Raw genomic sequence first — 7,927 nt, 5'->3', positions numbered from 1 at the left:
CGCCCCGGAATTGGGTTAGAATTATTAAAGTTAGTTGGTTGGGTCAGCGGTTAGGGGGGACTGTTAAGTTAATTTTTGTGTTTTAGTGCCAAAATAAACCATCTAGGTTAATAGCTAGTAGGGGTGAGCATTCGATCGAATCGAATCGAAAATTTTCGAGTTAATCGAGTTTTCGAATCTCATTTTATCATCCTAACTTTATTTGAAGTTTTCTCGAATCGAGTCGAGTGAGATGGAATTCGAATCGAATCGAATTGAATATATTTGTTCGAGTTAAATTTTAAAAAATAATTTTGGGTCCTTGTAACCATTGTCACCCATCGTAATAAAATTTGTCCACCTTAATCAAATTTTTTATTAACTTTCATCACTTCATAATTTATTTATTAATTTTTTTATATACTGATTAGCTTCTTTGCTTGCTTAGTTGTTTCAATTATCTTCAGATTATTGTCACTATGTATTTTAGAATTAAAAAATATATTAAATGTAAAAATATGATTTTTTAATAAAAATTATTTTAAAAATAAAATGTGAAATTGATACCAATATAAAATTTTAACACGAATATTTTATGGCATAATTAATAATTCAATTTTAATATAAATATTCAATATGACTAAACAAGTCAATAATATAAATAATATAAAATGTAAAATTTAATTTAATAATATAAATAGTAGATATAAATAAAATTATTATTATTTATGTTTAGTGAATTTTTTTTTGGATATTTTGATTTTTTATTTGAGAGTAAAGGGTGGGAAGTAAAAGTTTAGGGAAAAAATAAAAAGTTTTGGGGAATAAAAGTTTGAGGGAAAGTAAATAGGGGAGTAAAATTTTGGAGGGAAAATATTAAAAAAAAATTGGAGGGGGAGGGTTTGGGATAGATGGGAGGTGGGATGGGAAGAGAATAAAAGTTTTAGGAGAAAAGTGAGAGGGAGTAAAAATTTTGGGAGAAAATAAAAGGTTTTGAGGGTTTTTGGGAGTAAAATTTTGAGAAAAAATAAATGGGAGAGTAAAATTTTGGTGGGAAATGGATTTTGGTTAGATTGAGGGTTGGGAGGGGAGAGGAGTAAAAGTTTTGGGGGGAAAGTGGGAAGGGGTAAAAGTTTTTAGGGAAAAGTAAAAAAGTTTGGGAGTTTAGGGTAAAAATGTAAAATATTATAGTTTGATATTCGAATTATTCGAGTTATTCGAATTCGAAAACTTAACTCGATTCGAACTAGAAATTTGAAAAAAAATTCAAGTTGATTCGAATAACTCGATTAACTCGAATAACTCGATTCGTTTAACTCGAAATTCGAATTTTTTTTCAATTTTTTCGAGTCGAATCGAGTTTTGCTCACCCCTAATAACTAGGTGTTTGGTAGTTTTGAGTCCACGTGTGAACAATGTGGAAATTTATTTTCTCTTTTTAAGTATTTTTTTTATTTACAATTTTAACTCCTTAACATATATGTTAAGCCTTTAGAGGGTTTTTGATAAATTGGATATTAATTAAATTGTTTTGGATAAGAGGATAAGAATAATAAAAATAAAATTGTTTTTGTAGTTCCACACTTTACTTACTTCCCCCATTTTTTTCCCATCTTGGCTTTCACGTTTGTTTTCTTTTTATTGCTAGGATTTCCTTTCTGTCGTTTCTTTTCCTTCAAATTAAACCCAGCCCAATTTATTTTCTCTTCTCTAAGAACCGAACTTGTTCTCAGCACTCAGCAGCCGACTTTCACTTAACACAAATCCTATCTCAATCTCAGTCGAATCGGGAAAACCCACCATTTTCTTACCTTTTTGCTGTCCATTTCTCTTCCACCACACCAATACCCAGACTCAGGTTTGCTTTCTTCTAATTTCCCTTTCGTTTTTCTTTTTTCCAATTTCTTCAATGGATCTTTATTGAATCTCTAGTTCTAGAAATTGATTGTTAACTTTGATGTTTAGTAACTAGTAGAACTTTTCACGGTTAATGATTTGCAATTGTTTAGTTTATTTTGGCATTTTCTATTTTTTTTATCATGTTGTTTCTTTCTTTTTTTTTAATTGATATTCCTGGCAGATATATTTTAGGGTTTTGTTTTGTTTTGTTTGCTTTTTAATGTTAATTGGTCTCATTTATGCTATAAGAATTATTGTGTACAAGTTCTCGAATTGCATTGCAGCTTTTAACTTTGGGGTTTCAAATCACATGCCCATTTATTTATGTACTGCTACTAATTTTCGTATTCTGGATATTTACCTGCAATTGATACTCTCAAACCCTCTTGCTTCAATCGTACCTTACTTACATAACCCCAGCCGCAAGCCAACCTTGCATCGCTTGCTCAATCGTTGCTGCTATCTGCTTCAGTAGCCTGCTTCTCCAATTGGCTACTGCCAATTGCTACATTGAATTGCTGCTACACTGACTGCTACTACATTTGTTGGTAATTTGCTGCCCATTTCAACCAAGGCAACCTGCTACCTTATAGTTTGCTTTGCCGCTATTTTGATGGTCAAGTTGTCCTTATTCCTGGCTGCTATTGAACCGATTAAGGCCTTTGTCGCACCAATTCTTTAGTAAAGTTATTGCCTTTAGAAGCTGTTGTTGTTGCCATTCAAAATTATTGTTACATTTCCAACTCATTGTCTTGACAAGTGTTTTAGTTTGCCACTAAGAGTATAAGCTTGTGAAGGTGCATGCTTTACATTTATGAAATCCATGCTATTATTAGTTTCATTTGTTCGGTTAAGTTGAGTTAGCAATACTGGAGAGTGGGGTGAATTGTCGAAAGCAAAGGTCATTGAGGATTGCCTTAAATTTTGATTAATTTAAATGTATGGCTTTTTTTAATTTTATTTTGTGAAATTGATTTAAGTTGATTGTGATTGTGTCTATAAATTGTTTTTATCATTATAAAAATGCTCAGTAAAATGTGTTGAAATCTTTTGGATATAGTCGACATGTTGTAGAGTATAGGGATCCCCATATTGTTTATTGTATTATGTGGATCGCCTTGTGTGCCCAGGAGTATGGTTATTGTTGCATTTTGCGCATTGGTGTTTGGTTGGTTATTGATTAAGGCGCGTATACCGCACACCGAAATATTGCGATTGTTAAAAGAAGTGCCTTGCACCTTCTTCATTGATTGTTTGGTTCTCGGTTGAAAACTCATGTGTTTGAATGTATTTCATATACTTGGGTTAATTTTAAAATTTTTATTTGTATTAAAAAATGTGAATTATATTGACATTTTGTGAAAAATCATTCAATCATTATTTTTATATTGCTATTGAAATGTTTTAAGGATTCTCCTTGTTTTATTTAAGTATTCTCTTTATTGTGTAGTGATTCAATTCGGGTAATTCGGGAAATTCGGTTATTTTTTAACCAAAAATAAAAAAGCATATAATTTTCTGTTAATTCGGTTAACCGACCGAATTAACCGTAAAAAATTCGGTTCGGTTAATGTTTTTTAAAAAAATTTCGGTTCGGTTAACGGTTAAAATTTTTGGAATGTCGGTTAATTCGATTAATGCTATTTTAGGTCGGTTAACTGAATGAAAACCCCTACGTGAAACTTCTTCTTAGATGGCAATTGGCACCTCCAAATCATTGCTAGCTGATTTTCATGCAAGTCATCTTTTCTGTTGCTAATGCTAATAATATGCATGGTTAAATGGCCTGCATTTGAAAAGTTTTTTAGCTTAAGTTTTTCCTGCATATTTGTTACCTTCCTGTTACACTTTTTTTCCTTGATCCTTAATTATTCCAAATTTCCACTTATTATGTAGTCATCTTCTGATAATTTCCGTATAATAGTACTACTCTTGATATATTTTTGGACTCAGTGTTCTCATTTTGTACCAACTGCCATTAATGTTGCTATCAAGGAGCTTATTTCTGTTGCAACACCTGGACAAGGTTGGCTGCTCTTTATTTTTGCAATTATTTTCTTTGCAGCAACATTCACTCAATGGCTTGTTATTGAAATGCTCTTCATGATGTTCGTTGCATTTGACTGGAAATATCTAGATCGTGGTAAACAATCAACCAAGTCTGCCATTTTGATGAATTTAGAATCCGGAGTATTATATTTTCTTTTTCTTTTTTATTGTAGACACCTTCGATTATGATTCATGCTCAATGGCCAAAAATTGATGTTTACTTATGAGATGTTTTCTGCAGATGGTTGCTTTAGAAGACATTGCTAAGCAAGTCTCGACATATGGTGAGAGGTATGACTGTTTACAAGGTTCTTATCTTTCCTTTATTGCGAGGGATATGACACTGCTAGTAAGTTGCTTCTCATAGACTTCAATATCTTTCCTTTGCTGGTGTGGTGGTAGTTCTCAGTTTATTTTAACTCGAAACACTGGATTCAGTTCTTTTATTGGAACACATGTTAGATTAACTTGTTGGTTTTTTTCACGTTTTGCAGCCATCGATGTCCCAAGCTACGATTCAATTAGCTCTAAGTTCAAGTGAAAATCAAAATTGCTTTCTTGTGTTAAACTCGACAAGAATTTTTTTCCTCAAGTTTGAAAATAGGGAGTTTAGGTGATTTCATTGTTAACAAAAAATTGCTTATCCCCCTACCCAGGCAAGGAACATATTATAGTGACATTACTTCTGAAGACTGAAAACAATGGGGGACTCCCATGTTTTCTGCTGAATTTCATGACCTTGGTCATGGTTGGGGATAAAAGTCCATGTTCTTTTACACTTACAGCATGTTTGGTTGGCATGAATAGCCATTCCATTCCTTGCCTATTCCCGCGCTACAGTAATTACAGCCCTATTCCAATGTTTGGTTCACCGTTTTACTAATTCCACAGTTTTGCTATTACATCCTTATTCCCTCAGCAGCTGTAATAGGTATTCAGGGTTTTTAGCTTGGAATAGCTATTCACCTTTTTCTGATTCACCTTTTTCTGATTCACATTTTGAGACCAAAATAGCCTACCTTCTTCTCCCCAAAAATTTCCCATCGATTTCATATCCCCAAATCAAGTCAAATCGATTTGCCTTCATCTTCTTCCAGCCAAAGGTAGGTTTTCACAATTTCTTGCAGTTCTCGGGTAAGAACAGTCATTTTATTTAGGGCTTCACCATTCTTCCGCTTCTTGCAGCGACTGAGAAACAGTAGCGGGAAGGGAGGTAATCTTTTTCTGCCCTCATCAAGCTTCATCCTCTCCGACGTTTCCCTTCCATTGATTGCAGCGGTAATCTTTTTGCTTCTTTTCTTCATTGATTTTTCCTTCTTACATTTGGGAACTTAAAACCAATTTCTGCCCTCAGCTCCATCTTCTCCTACGTTTCTGCTCTTCATTTTATCAGGAACGAAAAATGTTTTTTCACTCTTTGCTTAAAACCGATTTATTGGGTTAGGGCAGGGAAGATAATTTTTTCTTTTCTTTCTACTCCTAACTCTACAGCAGATACATATACAGGTCATTACCATCAGTAGCAGCTCGCACTCTTTCCTTGTTTATTTTACAGGTTAGCTTTGCTTTTCCTCAAATCTGCAATATTTGTTATATTTGTTCTCCTAATTTTGATTCTTTTCTTACGATTTCCATTGGGCTTTTCTTTGACTGTTTCTGTTGCATGTTCGATTGAACAGATGAAATTATATATTCAAGGTGGTTCTATTACTTGTTTATTCTATTGCATGTTTGACTGATGAAATTATATGTTCATGTTTTATCATTTTAAATCGATTGAATGAAAGCAGTAAGATCAATAATTCATAGCAAAGTTATGCGCTATGCAACTTGCCAGATAATGGAGAAACAAAAGAAAAATGCTAATCTTCCCGTATTAGAGACAGTAGAAAAATCCGAGACCCCGGCATCACCTGCTGTGAACTGGGTAGAGAAAATCAGGTCAGTGAAATGTAAAACAGATGTCAAATTGTAGAAATGTTTTAAGTTCGGGTTTCTTGTTTCAACTAGTTTAGTAGTCTACAGTGTACCCTTCATTGAGGCTGGTAATGCCAGCACAAATAAACTTGCCAACATTTTTCTTTATCATGAGCTTTAGGATGATTACTGCCGCCAAAAGCTCAGCACCAAGTTGAGCTTTAGGATGATTCTATAGTCTTAATAAGAGAGGGGGAGGGTCAAGGATTTACCCGGTGTGAGATATCACATTGTTTGAGGAACCCTAGATGCTGTCACCTGTCTGTATGAAGGATCGCCAACAGGATGAGATGTTTTAGTTCTAATGGAGCAGGCTAGCATACACTAGAAAAGAGATCTGGATCTTGATTGAATCTTTTGTGTGTGGGTTCTTATTTAGTTTGTCAGTAGGATTTTGCTTGAGAAGTGTAATATAGTTTTTTGACAGAAGGGTCTGTGTGGTTGGCATATTACTAGTTTTATGTTCGTGATACTGTGATTTGAGGTTGGAAGCTTGTATCAAGGGGTAGGCTATTAATATCTTGTTGATTTATCTATATATTGGTCTCATACTTCCAACTTGGTTGTTTTAGACTTTCTAGCTTCAAATTTATTCTACATGCTGATAGTAAGGTTCCTGCTTAAGTGGGCATCTTCAATTTTATATTTTGTTTCCTGTTGTTACTTTCAAAAGAAGCTACCTCTTGATGTTATGGTATCATGATCAAGTGTTTGTGTTTTTGAATAATCATTCTTTAAGTGGGATACATTCCTGAATCGTACCAACCCAAAAGAATTTTGAAATGCTTTATCATTGTTCAAATGTTTCTGATATTTGTAAACTAAATCTCATATTATATTAACTAAAGATTGACTTTTTACCTAATATACCAGCCATTAGTACAATGATGGGATGAGGAATGTTTCCATGCTATACAATTCTCTTTTGAAAGTTAGATGATATCTTCCTCTATTTCAGAAGTGCTCTCTAAAAGCACCCAAAAAAGCTCTGGTGTTTCGTTTGAATGCTGCACTAAAGTTTAGCTCCTTGAACTATGGTGGTTACAATTTTGGATAGGATTTTTAGAAGCTTATCAATAGAATTAACGTTCTACATTGTCATTTTGATGCCTATATGTTTATATGTTGAAGCTTTTCTGAAGGGAGACATGAGCAGAATATGTCAATGGGACCATAACTACATCATGCTGACTTCTACAGCTTAGCATATAGATTTGATGCAGTGCATTTGAGGAAATTCAGTTTACTTCTTAATTTATGTAATATGATGAAAATCTATGCAGTCTTAGATGAGACTCAATTTCTACTTGCTTCGTAACTATCTTGGTAGTATCAGATGAGACTCAAATTCATGCTTCCTTGAGGAATCATGTTGATGTAACGCATTTTTTTATAAATTTGGTCAGCCTGTTGTCATCAAAATAGTGTGGAGCTCCTGGAAAAGCCTTTTGGTGAACTAGAATTTGGCTTTGGTTTTGGACTGTAAAACAGAAATTGTTTGCTTGATACTTGAAAGCTTTAAATGACTCTACTTTATATTTCGGTACTGTTGATGATATTTTGGTAATGAAATCATGTAAATATTATGTTTATGCAAAATATAATTCTCAAGTTATTTATTACTTTTAATCCAAATGTTTATTCTAACTGCCATCCTGTCTTTGGGAAATTTCCCTCAAGTTTTAATGAACAAAGAAATAGAAATAGAAATTATAATCCAAATGTTGCACATAAAATTAATATATGAATATATGAATATTATGTTTGGATATTATGATATATAAACTAATGAAATTATGTAACTTTTTGTTAATATATGAATATTATGTTTGGATGTAAAATATAATTCTCAAGTTATGTATTACTTTTAATATTTTTGTTTTTTTATTGTAGAATAATTAAATTATTTGTTTCACTAATGATATTTTAGCACATTAAATAAGTATTGCGGTTTAAAAATAATAAAATAGATTATATATTATTTTTATACTATTAATTATGTTAAAAAATTAAATTATTTATT

The 7,927-nt window shown here is 32.6% G+C and overlaps 1 long non-coding RNA gene across 8 annotated transcripts; it reads left to right on the top strand.

The window, feature by feature from the left end:
- The first annotated feature begins 1,550 nt into the window (after nucleotides 1-1,550).
- Nucleotides 1,551-7,440, top strand: LOC107901153 (uncharacterized). Of its 8 annotated transcripts, none has more exons than XR_001685151.2 (7): nucleotides 1,552-1,837; nucleotides 3,944-4,021; nucleotides 4,169-4,218; nucleotides 4,422-5,030; nucleotides 5,113-5,205; nucleotides 5,434-5,482; nucleotides 7,036-7,440. It is a non-coding gene; the product is annotated as an uncharacterized lncRNA (long non-coding RNA). The 8 variants fall into 8 exon arrangements; XR_001685148.2 differs by adding an exon at nucleotides 2,299-2,426 and having other exon boundaries at nucleotides 1,561-1,837; nucleotides 4,169-5,030; XR_001685152.2 differs by having other exon boundaries at nucleotides 1,563-1,837; nucleotides 4,169-4,276.
- The last annotated feature ends 487 nt before the right edge of the window (nucleotides 7,441-7,927 follow it).

This window comes from Gossypium hirsutum, chromosome D06 (assembly GCF_007990345.1).
Source record: "Gossypium hirsutum isolate 1008001.06 chromosome D06, Gossypium_hirsutum_v2.1, whole genome shotgun sequence".
Classification (NCBI taxonomy): Eukaryota; Viridiplantae; Streptophyta; class Magnoliopsida; order Malvales; family Malvaceae; genus Gossypium; species Gossypium hirsutum.
The sequence above is the reverse complement of the archived record's forward strand: the minus strand, read 5'-3'. Positions and strand labels throughout refer to the sequence as shown.